The 19,327-nt window shown below is 35.3% G+C and overlaps 1 long non-coding RNA gene across 1 annotated transcript; it reads left to right on the top strand.

Annotated features, from left to right (window-relative positions):
- The first annotated feature begins 14,652 nt into the window (after positions 1-14,652).
- On the top strand, positions 14,653-18,872 carry LOC121416480. The gene is made up of 3 exons (XR_005970181.1): positions 14,653-14,710; positions 16,697-16,835; positions 18,649-18,872. It is a non-coding gene; the product is annotated as an uncharacterized LOC121416480 (long non-coding RNA).
- The last annotated feature ends 455 nt before the right edge of the window (positions 18,873-19,327 follow it).

Below are 19,327 nucleotides of genomic sequence, written 5' to 3'. Positions count from 1 at the left end.
AATTTAGTCATGTGCCAATGAGGTAATCGATGATGTCACTCACTCACTATTTCTTTTGTTTTTATATTGTTTGAATTATACAAATTTCAATTTTTACAGATAAAATTTTGAAAAATAAGGATAATTGATCCATAAAATATCAAACAATGGTAAGTCCATATGTTCAGGGAGAATGGAAACTTTATTTCACAGAACATGGGGAAAAAATTAAAGCATTTCATATTTCATACAATAAAATACAATACAATAAGTGAGTGAGTTATGTCACCAGTTCCCTCATCTGCATAATTATAAGCAGAATGTGCCTAAATGTTTTGTGAAATCAAGCGAATCTTAAATATCAAAACTTTATTATTTTACATCCGATTTTGATGCAATGCTCACCGTTATGCTTGTTGGATTTTTCTCTTTTTATTCAAACCAACTTTTTGTTGGGGGTGGACTAGTCCTTTAAGTTTTTTTTTATATAATCGCGAACACGAGTATCGTTGAACAAAATAATGTGCACGCGTGCGTAGTGGAAGCTGAAATGGAAGCATAATAAGTATAATTTTAAGCACTTGTAAGAGTGATTATTCTTCGCCTATTTCCTATTTTTCATTTCTAGCAAGGGGCTGATTAATTTTGCAAGAGAAGAGTGTGATTTGTCCCCACCCCCACTTTTTTTGACAGAGCGACCGAGAGTCCCCTTGACACCGGCCCCCGGATACGCGAGGATTGGACTAATAAGAAAATACTAAATTCGGCCACCATAGTATAGGCCTATAAGTAAAAAAAATATACATACACTACATTACAGTGGGGTTTTTTCAAGTTTCCTGTTTACTAAGTTAAGAAAAAATAAGGACATACATGAACCTGAAAAACGTTCAGAATATAAGATAAAAGAACAATGGAAAGCAAACTTTGAATATTAATATTATTAATGTAAACATTACTAAGATATTTATTGTATACTATATATATATATATATATATATATATATATATATATATATCAAGCGAACATGTACAGGGATCAATGCTACTTTTATGCATAGGCATATCACTTCCCTTTTTTCTCTCTCAGGTGGGGGAAGAATATATTTATAATTCGTTTCAATATTGATCAGCTAGTTCTGTTTGTGGGAGTACCGTTAGCATGCAATGCAACTTTATTGTCGATGCACTGTCAGGAGATATCGGCCAGACACTCATGATTATGATGATGATAATGATAGTCTATCTCTATTATCATGATTATCACGATTTATAGTTAAAACGAGGCATCAAAACTAGCATGAGGAACCTGCAACGCCGTAGGCGTACGCCTATGTATTGTATGATGTTAAAACGGTAGACCTTTTGTGTGTCTACCTATTCTAAATGCAAAAGCCACTAGGTTTCAAGAAAAAGGAAATAATACTTACTTCGTTCAAAGACAGATGAAGGTACACGCCGTACTCCTGTAGCTACATATATATATATACTTGCAATGATCTTCCTATGAACATTTTGTTGTACAGTTCGTATCCCCCATTTATCTGGTACCCATTCATTGTTACCGTGACCTCTAGCTGTGTCAACATCTCTAGGCTCTGCGGCGAAACTTTTTTTACTCAAATACAAGGCCTATATTGTTGTAGGATCAAAGCTATTCTTTATTTTTCTCTCGCATTTTCCATATCAAAATGGATGTGGCTAAACATCATACGTCATTGAGGAATATCTCATTCCATGGACAAATTTTTAATCTGATATGCATATACGAGGAAATCGTTCCTAAGGCCTAACTATAGCAGCCCTAATTAATTAATGGAAATAAAAGTGTTATTGTAAATTATTGGTCCATCAAAATAATTATCAGCCTATCACTTTCTCTTATCTTTTTGAAGGATGATTAGAATCACTGTAATACATATCTTTTCAATCAATGTTGATAACATTAACATATTATTATCATCACATTTACAATATTATCATAACATTAATTCCAAATATAAGAATGATTATAATTAGATTATTCATAATTATATCAATTATTATAATCATACTTATTATATTCATGATTATAATTATTATAATTGAGATTATGATCAGGGGATGATCCAGTAATTTTTAAAGGGGGGCACATTTTCCCCGAGGAAAAATTTTTACATTACAAAATTTGATTGTGTCTCTCAAGGGGGAGGGGGGGGGGGCGGGCACAGACTGTGTCCCCCCCCATGGATCCGCCAGTTACTATGATTACAATCATACTTATATGTATATTTATAATAAGTATTGATTATGATAATGATAATTGATTATAATTGTGATCATGTATATGATTATAATTATAATTGTAATCATAATTTTTAAATTTCAATTACAATTAAAATTGCAATTGATATTCTCATCAGAATAGTACATAATAATTTGGAGCAACATGCATGGCGTAAGGTAGAACCAACTTTGGAATCAAGGATCTTGGGCTCTTAACTTAGCATGAGGCAATTTCCTTAAGAAGAAATTGATCCCGGTTTTGCTGGATGGAAAAAAAATGGTCTTTAATGAGGCTACGCATCTCCTTGTATCTGATTGGGGGAGGGGTACGATCGTATATTTAGACCGGGTTGGGTTTAGCAGCATGGCTGCATGATGATTGACAAGGCTTTTTAGCCCCGCCTACTTAAAACGCGTGTTCCCCAGCCCCCTCTCTCTCCCTCTCTCCCTCTCTTACACACACACACACACACACACACACACTCACATACACCAACTGTAACGTACATAGTATACACGTATTTTGCAATGCAACCTCTGCTGTGTATACCGGCAGATGGCAGCAAATAACCCCCTCTTAATATGCCTGATATGATCATATTAAGCCATTTGATGAAAAGAGTATATCAGTCTTTATAAGTAGGAGACCAGGTTGCAGAGGAGAGACCGTTATGGCAAATTAATCAATAAATGTAATCGATTATTGTTATCGATTACATCAAGTATCGTTTATAAAATAAAAATTATTTTATTGAAGGGGAAATTCACCCTGAAGAAAACTTTGTTGTAAAAATAGCAGAAAAAATAGTAAAAAATATTGGTGAAAGTTGGTGAAATATTGGAGAAAAATCCGATAAAGAGTAAGAAAGTTATTAGAGTTCAAAATTTGGGATTTGTGACGTCATAAACGAGCAGCTGCCCCATGTATTATGTAATATAAAATGTATAAGTTTCAAATTTTGTATGGTTCCTGATGACTTAATTTTGTTTTCTTTTCATGATCGGGTGTGAAATGATTTGTCTATTGATATACAAAAGTTACAGTGAAAACTATTTTCAATTTTCTGAGAAAATGACATTTCGTTGATTTTTTTACCATTTGCTATGTAGAAATGCTGTTCGCATATGACGTCACAAATCAAATAATTGAAATTCTAATAGCTTTTCAATTATTTGATGATTTTTTCTCAAACCTTCGGCAATATTTTATATTATTTTTTCTGCTATTTTTACACTAAACTTTTTGTCAGGGTGAACTTCCCCTTTAACACTCAACAGAAATGATAATAATACACAATTTTAGGTTTGCCGAAATTCAATTTAAGATTAAGAAAGTTATTACAATTTTAAGTTTTGGATTTGTAATTTCATACATGAGCAGCTGTCTCACAGCGTAAATTCATTTTTTTTTACTTAGTTTTTTGTATTCTTTCTAAGGAGCGGGTGCGAAATAACTTATTTATTGATGTACTCATGGTACAGTACAAGCAATATTTGAATTTTCTGAGAAAATGACCTTTCACGATTTTTTTACCATACGATATGGGGAAAAGCTGCTCGCATTACGTCACAAATCAAATAATCAAAAGGGTTAATACCTTTCTCCTCATTAATGGATGTTTTTCAAACCGTTGGCATTATTTTTTTATTATGTTGTATTGCTATTCTTACAATGAATTCTTCGTCAAGGTGAACAGCATTTCAATTAGTGGCTTGTATTACTGTGGGGCCTGACCACTAAAGTCATGTGTTGGGTCCTTGGTCACGGCACTTACGTCCGTGAGCAAGGAATTTAATCACACATTTTATTCTTCATTCAAACACATGAAAATGATAGAGCATTACTTCTAATTGTCTGTATACCTGTTAAAAAAACATTAATGAATTTTATTCAGTAGAATAGAAATGGTTTTGTGGTGTTCTCCTGAATTTCACACTGTCCTTCGCATAATTAATTGATTGTGAGGGCTTCAGAGGCCATGGCATGCAAATGAAATGGTATGGCACCAAAATATCTACAAGACATTTTTATGCCTTAATTATACAGCAGCTTGTAGCCCAAGATCATCACATCAGCGACTTTTTAAAGAAAGACTCCCAAAACACATGTAGCATATAGTGGGTGAGCCTTCTCTGCATCAGCAACATCTCTCTGGAATTATTCGTATCTTTTCTAACAGTATTAGTTTTGGCGATTTGACACTCATCCAAACTCTCATCGAATTTTTTTTGTGTGTGTGCGCCTCGGAATAGAATATTTTTAGATAGATGGCGCTATTTAAATGCCTATTATTATTATGGGGAGGTCTTGGATTAATTCGAGCCCTGAGATGTGATAAAGCATTAGTGAAATTGAGTTGTCTGAAAGGAGTGAGAGAAGAAGTATATAAAAAAAAGGAAATTCGCCATGGCCCGTATCCTGAAGTCTGGTTTAACTTAGACCATGGTCCAATTCTTTGCTAAAATTGTGGGAAGCCAGACGTATCAAAATTTTATTTACAATGAATGCTTCTCATGTTTAATGTGCTCTTTAGTAATTCTTTAATGATGAAGACAACTGTCATTCTAATCCTTCCCAGGCAGTTAAAGGTCAAGTCCACCCTAGAAAAAATGTTGATTTGAATCATTAGAGAAAAATCAGACAAGCACAATGCTGAAAATTTCATCAAAATCTGATGTAAAATTAGAAAGTTATGACATTTTAAAGTTTCGCTTATTTTTCACAAAACACTTATATGCACAACTCGGCAACACGCAAATTTGCGCTTGTTTGATTCGCTGAATCCTTCCTGTCACGAGCGCGTAACAAAATGAATACATTAATGAATTTTCCAAGTTGACTTTGTCATTGCGCTGATGCGCGTATTGTCTAATACACGTACAAAACCACTGTTGACGAGGGAGCATCGTACGAAATTAATATTAATGAGGGCTTATTTTAGCTTCTAATGCTTTTGGCGGTAGCTTTGGGGGCCTGGATCTAAAGTTGGATATTGAGAGCCAAAATATAAATATAAGTGGATACAGTAGTAGTGTATAGCATATTTATCATCTAATGACGGCCATCTTCTGATCATGGACAGTTTCAATTGTGTTGCTTTATTCTGCGACGTATACAGGACAATAGATTGCAAAGCACGACAAGGAGAGAATACAACTTCGTCTGCGAGTTACACCTACCGTTATGGACAACGTGAACAACGAGGGATCAGGCGCCGGCCGGCGAGGCACGCACACAGCTAGGGACAGCTAGCCAGGCCAGGCCAGTTCGTATAGATCTGTCATATTGGAATCGATGGAAGCTGCATGCAGGCAGCCTATCCAAAAATAGGTGAGCCTTTATAGGGGACTAAATTCTGATAAAATAATTCCCACTGCGTCTGTGTACACTTGGTTTACCTCGGGGCCTACCTTTCCAACGCTAGGTATATAGTGAACTAGATCTAAGTTAGGTCTAGTCAAGTTGAGTCGATAGGGCCGATATTGAGGTCGAATGATGAACATCTTTTTGGGGGAATGCAGTTGAAATCAGCAATGTCCCCGTTATCAGTCAAGGAAACTCCCGCTTTTGCGAGAGCGACAGAATCTCGATAAACAGGGATTTGTGGTCGCATGACGCAATCTTTTCGGATCTCACCGAATAGCTTTCCTGTACAAAGTGAATGGGGTTTTTTGACATACCCTCACTAAAAAATTCATATAAAAAAAGCACCACGGTGGCGGATTTTTATTTTCAAATATGTTAAAGAAAACTAAATTTCTCATCTATATTCCAAAAAATAGAATTCGCCACCGTGGTGCTTAGACGCTATTGAAGAAAGAAGACACATTTATGCTGAAAAAATGCAAGCAAAAGTTCTTGTAAGAGGAGGTTAGTCTCTGCGTTCAGCCTTTGTGCCGCGATACTCCGCTGCATGTTGTAGCCGAACGCGTCTGTGTGTATAAATTGTACAAAGTGTGCATACTATCATAGAGCTATGGTACTACCATAGAGCTGTTAATAGCTCTATGGTACTACCATGGACATTCCATGATCATGCTGAAAGTTATTTTGGGTACGGCATTACGTAATATATGATAAGAAAGACTTGGAAAATATATTCGTTCCTATGGTAATAACCTCTAACCAGCTCTCCGGCGGTTTAGTGCTATGAAAAATGGATATGCAGTTCTCGATAATGTTCATAATCTAAACCATTGATCTCACACCTGTTCACTGCTAGCATGGATCATGTCGAATGGAGAATGGTCATGATTATAATGACATCATGATATTCTCATCTGGGCTGGACGTTTGAGGGAAGTTTGGACATGGATCGAGCTGACAGGCAGACTTTTATAATGCACTTGATTTGGTGACCGGTAGCCCCAATACTTTGCAGTATGTATGTTTTGAAGGTGAATACAGTATACTTTCTTCCAATTTGTTGGCTTCGTCAACCAGCCAATGATTGTTTTAGGACAGACCTGTATTCGGCATGTTTTGAAATTGCATATCGACGTAATAATTTCCATGATTTCCGCCGGCACTGGTAGTGGAAATAATATTATAATGAATTGATTATGGATTGTGCATCAGATCATAAGCTGAATGCTGAGGTGGAATTAACATGAAAGTTGGATAGTACGGATATGACGGTGGATCCAAAAATATGGTCTTATTACGGTACATTTAACGTCAGGATTAAGGGTAAGTGATGAACGAAAATCAAATTGAATGCTTGACAATAAATAAGAGAGAGAAAGAGAGAGAGGGGGAGAGAGAGGCACATATAGATAACAATGTCCCGAAGAATGCACGGTTGTATCATGGAGCTAACAGCTCTATGGTTGTATACACGCGTACACATTTTCACCGCTCTTACCGAGTGTTCGCACACATACATAAGGGTCTGAAAACAGCCGAGAAAGACTACACAGGGCGAAGGTTTTCAGCTGTGATTCACGCTTCGGTGAACGCAACTATCTCGAAAAAGGGACGTTTCAAACGATCTCGGAAAAGCGGGAGTTTCCCTGACTGGTTATCAATGCTACTTCGTGTGAGTTCTATGTCACAATATTATAGACGCTATTTCATTACTCATATGCCTTAAACAAATAGCTTTTAGATCGAGATCTACTAGGCCTAGATCTGTATATAGTTTTGTATTTTTTTAGCTCTGAAAAATAGATCCCATACATGATACATGTAAAAGGCGACGCTAGATAGGCCTAGCTATATTGCCCTAGCAGAAATAAAACTTAGTTTGTGTGGAATGGTAGGATGATTCAATCAAGTCGATTTTAATTGTATGATATTCAATGATGATGAATTATAAGGATGGGGGTGGGTTATACAAAAATGATGTCATTGCAACTTTGCCAAACCATAGTAGGTCCATGATACGCACAATTGTGTTTTTGGGATCCTTGATCTGGTTTGTAATACAAAGCTGTCAAGTATTCAGTTTGTACTGAAAAGTGGGAAGAATACTCAAATTGTAGGTTTGCCGAAAATCAATTAGAGATTGAGATTGTGAATGGAATTTTAAGTTTTGGATATGTGATTTCATAACCGAGCAGCTGTATCATATTTTGATTAATATAAAATGCATAAATTCAAATGTTGTACATTGTTTGTGATGACATTGTTGTATTCTTTTTAGGAGCAGATTTGAAATAATTGAACTATTGATATATTCGTGATACAGTAAGACCTGCATTTAAATTTTCTGAGAAAGTGGCCTTTCGTCGATTATTTCACCATACGATATGAGGGAAAAATGCTCGCATTACGTCACAAGTCAAATAATCAAAATGCTATTTTTACTGTGAACGCTTTTTATTAAGGGTGAACCAAATTTTAATAAATGGCTTGTAATTCTTTGACCGGGCACTGTAGTCTATTAAAGGAGCCTGACCAGTAAAGTCATGTGTTGGGTCCTTGGTCACGGCACTTATGTCCGTGAGCAAGGAATTTAATTAACAATTTCATTCTTCATTCAAACACATATGATAGAGCATCAATTATAGTTATGTATGCACTTGTTTAAAAACATTAATGAATTTTATTCAGTAGAATAGAAATGGTTTTGTAGTGTTCTCCTGAATTTCACACATTTGTTTGCATAATTACATACTCCAAATTTATTCAAGATTAATCTTCAGCCTTGCAGTTTGTGCGAATTTTTGGACTGGAACACAAATGTTAAATGGGAATCCAGCCTTGGCCTTAAACAGTTGTATTGGGAAGGAGAAAAATAAATTAAACAGAATGGTGAAAGTTTGAAAGAAATCGGCCAAGCAGTAAGAAAGTTATAGCTACTTTAAAATTGAAATCACTAATACTATGTAGATTCCAAATTGGCAACTGGGTAATTAAATTATGACAAGGGGCAAGGACAACTTTCCCATAGGCCATGTACTTTATTATCAGGGATTTGTGGTTTTCTCCTAAGTACCCATTCCCCGGGGGCAGTAATCTAAATATAACCCAGGTAGTATATTGTTTTATGTCCTCATGAAAGAAAAATATAATTTGAAATAAAAATTTTGGGAAAAATGACATTTTAGCCATAATATGTATTGGAGGCCATGGAAGAGTAGTCCTTGCCTTACATCACTATGACATCACATATGCGGCCAATTTGAAGTCTCCATGGGTAAAGTGATCACCAATATTTACAACTTTTAAAAATTCATAACTTTCTTGTTGTTTGTCCAATATTGTTCAAACCTTCACCTATCAACTTGTCTGATTTTTCTTTTTCTTATAAAAACAAGTTTTTATTTGGGTTGGATTCCCCTTTAAGAATAATCGCTGTTTGGACTGACCTATCACAATCATCGTTGCATGCGTATTTTATTCACTAGACTATAAAGGAACCAATCCGAATTGTTCTTTTATATTAGCAGTTGATTGTTAACCTTTGTTTTAGGGGCCCCACTAGTCGAGATCGGAAGGAGTGAGTGAATTTGATCTGACCTTTTCCATTCCAAATATGACCAAAACAGAGCGATATTCATTCTCAGACACGTTAACCAAACGTTTCAGTGCCCCCCCCCAAAAAAAAACAAATAAAAAGAAGTACACTTACAATCGATTATAACGTAGGAATGAAAACAACCTGGTCTCCTACTTATAAAGACTGATATACTCTTTTCATCAAATGGCTTAATATGATCATATCAGGCATATTAAGATGGGTTATTTGCTGCCATCTGCCGGTATACACAGCAGAGGTTGCATTGCAAAATACGCGTATACTATGTACGTTACAGTTGGTGTATGTGAGTGTGTGTGTGTGTAAGAGAGGGAGAGAGGGAGAGAGAGGGGGCTGGGAAACACGCGTTTTAAGTAGGCGGGGCTAAAAAGCCTTGTCAATCATCATGCAGCCATGCTGCTAAACCCAACCCGGTCTAAATATACGATCGTACCCCTCCCCCAATCAGATACAAGGAGATGCGTAGCCTCATTAAAGACCATTTTTTTTCCATCCAGCAAAACCGGGATCAATTTCTTCTTAAGGAAATTGCCTCATGCTAAGTTAAGAGCCCAAGATCCTTGATTCCAAAGTTGGTTCTACCTTACGCCATGCATGTTGCTCCAAATTATTATGTACTATTCTGATGAGAATATCAATTGCAATTTTAATTGTAATTGAAATTTAAAAATTATAATTACAATTATAATTATAATCATATACATGATTACAATTATAATCAATTATCATTATCATAATCAATACTTATTATAAATATACATGTAAGTATGATTGTAATCATAATAACTGGCCGATCCATGGGGGACACAGTCCGTGCCCGCCCCCCTCCCCCTTGAGAGACACAATCAAATTTTGTAATGTAAAAATTTTTCCTCGGGGAAAATGTGCCCCCCTTTAAAAATTACTGGATCATCCCCGATCATAATCTCAATTATAATAATTATAATCATGAATATAATAAGTATGATTATAATAATTGATATAATTATGAATAATCTAATTGTAATCATTCTTATATTTTGAATTATTGTTATGATAATATTGTAAATGTGATGATAACAATATGTTAATGTTATTAACATTGATTGAAAAGATATGTATTACAGTGATTCTAATCATCCTTCAAAAAGATAAGAGAAAGTGATAGGCTGATAATTATTTTGATGGACCAATAATTTACAATAACACTTTTATTTCCATTAATTAATTAGGCCTGCTATAGTTAGGCCTTAGGAACGATTTCCTCGTATATGCATATCAGATTAAAAATTTGTCCATGGAATGAGATATTCCTCAATGACGTATGATGTTTAGCCACATCCATTTTGATATGGAAAATGCGAGAGAAAAATAAAGAATAGCTTTGATCCTACAACAATATAGGCCTTGTATTTGAGTAAAAAAAGTTTCGCCGCAGAGCCTAGAGATGTTGACACAGCTAGAGGTCACGGTAACAATGAATGGGTACCAGATAAATGGGGGATACGAACTGTACAACAAAATGTTCATAGGAAGATCATTGCAAGTATATATATATATGTAGCTACAGGAGTACGGCGTGTACCTTCATCTGTCTTTGAACGAAGTAAGTATTATTTCCTTTTTCTTGAAACCTAGTGGCTTTTGCATTTAGAATAGGTAGACACACAAAAGGTCTACCGTTTTAACATCATACAACACATAGGCGTACGCCTACGGCGTTGCAGGTTCCGCATGCTAATTTTGATGCCTCGTTTTAACTATAAATCGTGATAATCATGATAATAGAGATAGACTATCATTATCATCATCATAATCATGAGTGTCTAGCCGATATCTCCTGACAGTGCATCGACAATCAAGTTGCATTGCATGCTAACGGTACTCCCACAAACAGAACTAGCTGATCAATATTGAAACGAATTATAAATATATTTTTCCCCCACCTGAGAGAGAAAAAAGGGAAGTGATATGCCTATGCATAAAAGTAGCATTGATCCCTGTACATGTTCGCTTGATATATATATATATATATATAGTATACAATAAATATCTTAGTAATGTTTACATTAATAATATTAATATTCAAAGTTTGCTTTCCATTGTTCTTTTATCTTATATTCTGAACGTTTTTCAGGTACATGTATGTCCTTATATTTTCTTAACTTAGTAACAGGAAACTTGAAAAAACCCCACTGTAATGTAGTGTATGTATAATTTTTTTACTTATAGGCCTATACTATGGTGGCCGAATTTAGTATTTTCTTATTAGTCCAATCCTCGCGTATCCGGGGCCGGTGTCAAGGGGACTCTCGGTCGCTCTGTCAAAAAAAGTGGGGGTGGGGACAAATCACACTCTTCTCTTGCAAAATTAATCAGCCCCTTGCTAGAAATGAAAAATAGGAAATAGGCGAAGAATAATCACTCTTACAAGTGCTTAAAATTATACTTATTATGCTTCCATTTCAGCTCCCACTACGCACGCGTGCACATCATTTTGTTCAACGATACTCTTGTTCGCGATTATAAAAAAAAACTTAAAGGACTAGTCCACCCCCAACAAAAAGTTGGTTTGAATAAAAAGAGAAAAATCCAACAAGCATAACGGTGAACATTGCATCAAAATCGGATGTAAAATAATAAAGTTTTGATATTCAAGATTCACTTGAATTCACAAAACATTTAGGCACATTCTGCTTATAATTATGCAGATGAGGGAACTGGTGACATAACTCACTCACTTATTGTATTGTATTTTATTGTATGAAATATGAAATAGTTTAATTTTTTCCCCATGTTCTATGAAATAAAGTTTCCATTCTCCCTGAACATATGGACTTACCATTGTTTGATATTTTATGGTTCAATTATCCTTATTTTTCAAAATTTTATCTGTAAAAATTGAAATTTGTATTTATAATTCAAACAATATAAAAACAAAAGAAATAGTAGTGAGTGACATCATCGATTACCTCATTGGCACATGACTAAATTGTGCACATGATTATTTTTATTTTGGTAAAAATAAAGGAAACTTCAAAACGTCATAACTTTCTTATTTTACATTCGATTTCAATGAAATATTCTGCATTATGCTCGTCTGATTTTGCTCTATTGATTCAAATCAATATTTATCTGAGGTGGACTTGACCTTTAAGATAAAGTTCTTAGAATAACAAATTTTCAAGTCAATATGCCCAAAGTTTCCAGCTCGAATAGCGATTAAAAAAAAAATGTGTTTTAAGATATCCTTTCTTTTTAGGTATACCGGCATGACCGGTAGGTCTTTAAAAAATAAAATCTGCTCCGGTTTCGTGCTCACATTCTGTGGTGTCCCTTTTCAGGTTAGCTAATATACTAACAATTTCAGCTCTCGTATTCTTATTTAGAAGTATGCTCTAGCTCCCTATACTCTCCAAAGTGACCCTTTTTAGGCATATAAAATCAAACGAATTCAGCTCATGAATTATTAAAAGGGTAATGTTCATTTGCAGCTACGTAGAAATAATTCGCGCTTTCAATGTAGGCCTATAGAAATTCTCATATTGATTGTAACTTCAGTCATTACAACTGCACCGTCCCCAACCTCGGTTTAGCTCTGGTAGCAGCCGATCAGGAAATTAAAAGAAAATAACATTCCCCATACTGGATCCGCCCCTTCGTGTCTTTCTGTATACTGTATTCAAAAGGGTATGTATGAGGGATTAGACCTAATTTACGAAAATTATGTTGGCATCTCCATGGCTGCATTAAACGTTAGTAGGCGAATAGGGGCTATTAATTCTTAAGAAAAGTGCAAATCTATGCCTTTTAACTAAACATTAAAAAATGCACTATTCAAGAAAATACAATATGGTAATTTCCTCGTGATTATCTCGATTACTTAGTATTCCCGATATTTCGATTCTTTAAAAAATATATTAGGCCTACATATCCAATCCCCCGAATAATCTTGCATGCTGCCCTAGTTGCCTCCCAATATTTGGCATGGACCCGCCCCCCCCTAATGATACACTCTTAAAAATATTGGGCAACTCACTGTGCACACAAGAATTGGTTAAAGCTTTCAATAACAAGTGTTTTGGGTGAAAACTACCAAGAGTAGTATGATGCTGCCCTAACATGTACAACAGCTTTGGCAACTCTTGTATTTAAATACATGTATATATAAATAAATATATAATATATGAATATATATATATATATATATATATATATATATATATATATTGTAAAGAAATGGATGAAGAGAACAATGGTAGACGTAGCTTAAATCAAGGTTCCCCAGAGCTATCTACCCTTTGGAAAAATTGGTTATGCCGAAAAAATGTCTCTGCCGGGAATCGAACCCGGGCCCCCAGCTTTGAACGCCGGTGCCTTAACCACTAGACCACAGAGACGGGCTAGTGGCTAGGCCGACCGAGATCCGATTGACCGTCAGAAAGACAGATTTTCGACACTATACCAATTACCTTTGTCGGGTGAAGGTGGGTTTTGAACAATGACAAGCCGTCATGCCTCAGCTGGATCAAAGCTATTGCTTCGATACAGTACACGTATGTGAGAAAGTATACAAATGTGTGAAGCTATACATGTACAACAGCTTTGGCAACTCTTTTATTTAAATATTGTAAAGAAATGGATGAAGAGAACAATGGTAGACGTAGCTTAAATCAAGGTTCCCCAGAGCTATCTACCCTTTGGAAAAATTGGTTATGCCGAAAAAATGTCTCTGCCGGGAATCGAACCCGGGCCCCCAGCTTTGAACGCCGGTGCCTTAACCACTAGACCACAGAGACGGGCTAGTGGCTAGGCCGACCGAGATCCGATTGACCGTCAGAAAGACAGATTTTCGACACTATACCAATTACCTTTGTCGGGTGAAGGTGGGTTTTGAACAATGACAAGCCGTCATGCCTCAGCTGGATCAAAGCTATTGCTTCGATACAGTACACGTATGTGAGAAAGTATACAAATGTGTGAAGCTATACATGTACAACAGCTTTGGCAACTCTTTTATTTAAATATTGTAAAGAAATGGATGAAGAGAACAATGGTAGACGTAGCTTAAATCAAGGGACCGGCGTTCAAAGCTGGGGGCCCGGGTTCGATTCCCGGCAGAGACATTTTTTCGGCATAACCAATTTTTCCAAAGGGTAGATAGCTCTGGGGAACCTTGATTTAAGCTACGTCTACCATTGTTCTCTTCATCCATTTCTTTACAATATTTAAATAAAAGAGTTGCCAAAGCTGTTGTACATGTATAGCTTCACACATATATATATATATATATATATATATATATATATATATGTATATATGTATGTATATATATTTATCTGATAACATATTTTTTATTTGAACAGCGAAATTCAACTTTATCACAGTAAAGACATGAAAGACATGTGAAGTCACGATTACCAAGCCGAGCTGAATAAAGAATGTCGACTTATTACGTCGAATGCAGTTGCAAAGAGAGGCCATCCCAGGAACAATGGGAGTCGGTAAGACATTAAAATTCATATTTTTCTACATCAATCAAAATTCACTCAATGTGCTTGCATAGTTTTTCCTAACTTTACATTTTGAAATATGAAAAACAAGTTTAATTTTTTAATCCACTAATGCAGAATTAAAGGGAGGTTGGTGTATAAGCAAGCACATTCCCGCCCGTCTACATTGAAAATTAATGTACTCCTCCCCCCTATCAACAACTAAAAAAACAAACATGTACAACAGCTTTGGCAACTCTTGTATTTATATATGTGAAAGAAATGAATGAAGAGAACAATGGTAGGCGTAGTTTAACTTTTAATCAAGGTTCCCGAGAGCTACCCGCCCTTAGGAAAAAAACATGGCTATACCGAAAAATGTCTCTGCCGGGAATAGAACCCGGACCGGCCCCAGCTTAGAACGCCGGTGCCTTAACCACTAGACCACAGAGGCGGGTTAGTTGATGCCCTAGCCACTAACCCCGATTTGACTGATCTATATTAATTTCCTTTGTCGGGTGTAAGTGGGTTTAGAACACTAACGATTAAGCCGCAATGCCCTAGCTTGATAAAAGGTATTGCTTAGATATTTGTAAGGGAGAAACATATATATACATATATATATATATATGTATATATATACATACATACATATATTTTTTATTTACATATATATATATATATATATATATATATATATATATATATATATATATATATACATACACTGTAATAACTGTGGTGTTAAAATTGACACCAGTTGGTGTTAATAGAGGACCACATCCTGAGGTGTTAAAACTACGCCCTAGAGATTGACCATAACACCGAAGAGTGTAAATGTAACAACCAAAGGTGTTGTAATAACACATATCGGTGTAAAACATCTGGTGAGTGTTTCCTCAATATTTTCATCCGACAAGTTGTCAGATCTCACATCTTTCTCTGATGTTGATTGGCTGAGAGGTATTGTTACTATGGTAACTGTCGGATAAAACGTCCGACAAGTCTTTTCATGAAACGAAACCGAGATTTAGCGATCATTTATCATAACTTAATCGTAAATAGAATAGATAAATGACCTACCAATTTAAAGCTTAGAATCTCCTCTTTCATCTGATATTACTTAGCTTATTTCTTATTCACGCATGAGTGAGCAAAAACAATTTGAAGAAAGAATACCAAAAACTTATTTGGCGAGGGGTATCTGGGTTTGAAAAGGAAAACCACATTTCTGAAAAGTTAAATATCTGCTCCTGAATTAGGTACCTCAATTACAGAAAATGGTCAAGAAATAAAAAAGTTCTGGTCATTTGAAATAAGGCTTGTATTTCCATAATTTCATGAGATAAACGTGTTTTCACCGGTTTCCCACAGAAGCTTTCGCATGGTGAACAAAAGATTTAATGCATGGCTGATCGTCAACAAAACAGAGTGTCGAGTGAGTTTGAAAGCCAGCCTGGAGAACCTCTTCATTTTATGAAATTATTGAAATTCAAGCCTTATTTCAAATGACCAGAACTTTGTTATTTCTTGACCATTTTCTGTAATTTAGGTATCAAATTAAAGAAGAGATATTGAACTTTTCAACAATGTGGTTTTCTTTTTGAAACCCAAATACCCCCCGCCAAATGAGTTTTTGGTATCCTTTCTTCAAATTGTTTTTGCTCACTCATGCGTGAATAAGAAATAAGCTAAGTAATATCAGATGAAAGAGGAGATTCTAAGCTTTAATATGGTAGGTCATTTGTCTACTTTATTTATGATTAAGTAATGATAAATGATCGCTAAATCTCGGTTTCGTTTTTTCTGGACGCACTGTATTATATATATATTATGCATATATGTATGTATATATATATTACATAAATATATATATATATATATATATATATATATATATATATATATATATATATATATATATATATATATATGTATACACATATATATATATATATATATATATATATCTGATAACATATTTTTTTATTTGAACAGCGAAATTCAACTTTATCACAGTAAAGACATGAAAGACATGTGAAGTCACGATTACCAAGCCGAGCTGAATAAAGAATGTCAGACTTATTACGTCGAATGCAGTTGCAAAGAGAGGCCATCCCAGGAACAATGGAAGTCGGTAAGACATTAAAATTTATATTTTTCTACATCAATCAAAATTCACTCAATGTGCTTGAATAGTTTTTCCTAACTTTATATTTTGAATATGAAAAACAAGTTTGATTTTTTAATCCATTAATGCAGACTTAAAGGGAGGTTGGTGTATAAGCAAGCACATTCCCGCCCGTCTACATTGAAAATTTATGTACTCCTTCCCCCTTTCAACAACTAAAAAAATGGTGCCAAGACCCAGTTCTCATTTTAGCTTCCACTCTTGATGCTATTGGCGTAAATCTGGCCAGGATGCGGATCTATCCTGCCATTATGGAAGAGAAAATTAGGGGAGAGCAAAATGAATAATAATGATAACAATGATAATAATAATAATCAACGAGCAAAACTCAAGTAAAAATTTCATTGAAATCTAATGAAAAAATAATAAAGTTATTTCATTATGGAATTCACAATATGGAAGTCGTCATAGAAATACATTTTGTTGTCTCCATCTTTTCTTGCATTATTTCATTACATGAAATCATAATCTATTTCGTATAGTTTCATTCATAATTTGTAAAACGCGTGTCACTTGTTACAAAACAGGTTGTAGCAATAATTATCTTTCGCACTAAATCAGTAAACAATCATTTTTTTATTGCACGTAGACCCGGAGGACGAAATCTAAGTAAAGGTAATTTCATATTTTTCTAAGGTGGCGATATAGCATCATTATTTCCATCATTGCATATTCATAGGGACATGCATACAACTGTTTTTAGTAAACTTGCACAAATTCGAAGTGTCATATCAGTAATTAAACTCAGGCAATTTTGATGGAGGTGGGCCCGTGGGAGCATTACCCCTCGAATTATCAATAAAAAACACAGCGGCGTGCAGGAGAGGGCAATCTCTGACTCCACCTATTATAGTGACAAGAAATCGATATGTAGACCAATAAGCTAAATATTTCAGGAGATAACGACCAGCGACCATTAACCTCTTCCAGCCTGTATTTGAACTTTAAGATACCATTTGTATCATTCTTTATGTAAAAAATATAAGAATAAAGGAACACTGCTACCCCAGCCTGAAAATATTCTAATGCAGTGCTGCATGCATGTAGCGTTCTTTAGCGAGGCGTATACTTTTCCATTCTACATCCCACGCGGGTGCTAAATTGGTACCTCACAGATGTGAAAGTCTATGTATTTCCTAAACAATTGTGTCTGAAAACTGTTGGAATGCTCCTCAGGGAATGGATCAACTGTATACATTGTGTTCGGGTAAGCCATCAGGACCCGACGACCGGGGTAATGATATAATGCGCTTAGACGCGTCGATCTGATACAACAAAAATTATCATTACTTTTAAAATAACATTTATTAAAGTACACACAAACACATTATGCATGCGTGTCAAGTGCCCATTCCTCATGAAATGATTCGTTATTCCACTATTGTCTTCTGGCTTGGTTAGGTTTGCTTTATCTATCCGATGTAAGTAAATTCATTCGCCCTACCTACATATAACGGTATCGCATTTGCCCATTAGATTATGTAACCGCTTTTCTATTCTTCTTTGAATATTTTTTACATTAAAAAATTGTCGACATTATTAATAATACTGAAATTGGGTCATAATAATTTGCAAAGTTAGGTAAAAATGTATAATTTGGACAACCATTACTTTGGATGAAGAAAATAATCCATGCAAAACGAACTCCGAAATTGTAAGTATACAAAGAAACTAGCTTAATTACTCATCCGATTTATTATCTAATCCTTGTAGTCGGTCTATAATTTTACTTCTTATTATTTTATCTTTACACCCCTAGATCTGAAGGTCTTAAAAGATTGAGCTGTCATCGACATTTCAACCATACCAGAAACAACAAAAGATACTCTATGGAAAGGATGTGAACAACAGTTCTTATTTGACTGATTGGACGAATACTGAGGTGGAGTGTCGAACACTGGAACAAATGCATCTGTCCAAGGATTACCAATTAAGTTGGGGGTACCGATCATACCAGTAGCGTACCTAGGATCTTCCACAGTGGGGGGGGGGGGGCAAAATCGTTGCCCAAAAAATTGACAAGAAAAAAATGGTCTTCAACCACAAAGAAAGGGTTTGGTACCCCCAAAAAATTGACGAGCAAAAAATAGGTCCTGAACAGGATATAAATGAAATTTTGCACCAGAAAAAAAAATGGACAAGCAAAAAACAAAACAAAAGTCTTCAACTTTGTAAGGGGGGCAGTCTGCCCTCCTGCCCCCCCCCATAGGTACGCTAGTGGATCAGACCATGTAATAGGTCCATGATCAGACATGGGGGTCGAGTACATCATGTCAGTTAAACATTACTTTTCTCCTTTTTGAGAGGGGATTATGAACTATACGATACTCTTTTGATTTTATTATTTTTTTGTCAGAAGAGATAAAAAAATCTCAAAGTTAAACAAAGCACGTTCAGATATGAAACATTTTGTACGCTTGTTTTCTAGATTTACCTGT

The sequence above is a fragment of the Lytechinus variegatus genome, chromosome 6 (assembly GCF_018143015.1).
Source record: "Lytechinus variegatus isolate NC3 chromosome 6, Lvar_3.0, whole genome shotgun sequence".
In the NCBI taxonomy this organism is placed as follows: Eukaryota; Metazoa; Echinodermata; class Echinoidea; order Temnopleuroida; family Toxopneustidae; genus Lytechinus; species Lytechinus variegatus.
The sequence above is the reverse complement of the archived record's forward strand: the minus strand, read 5'-3'. Positions and strand labels throughout refer to the sequence as shown.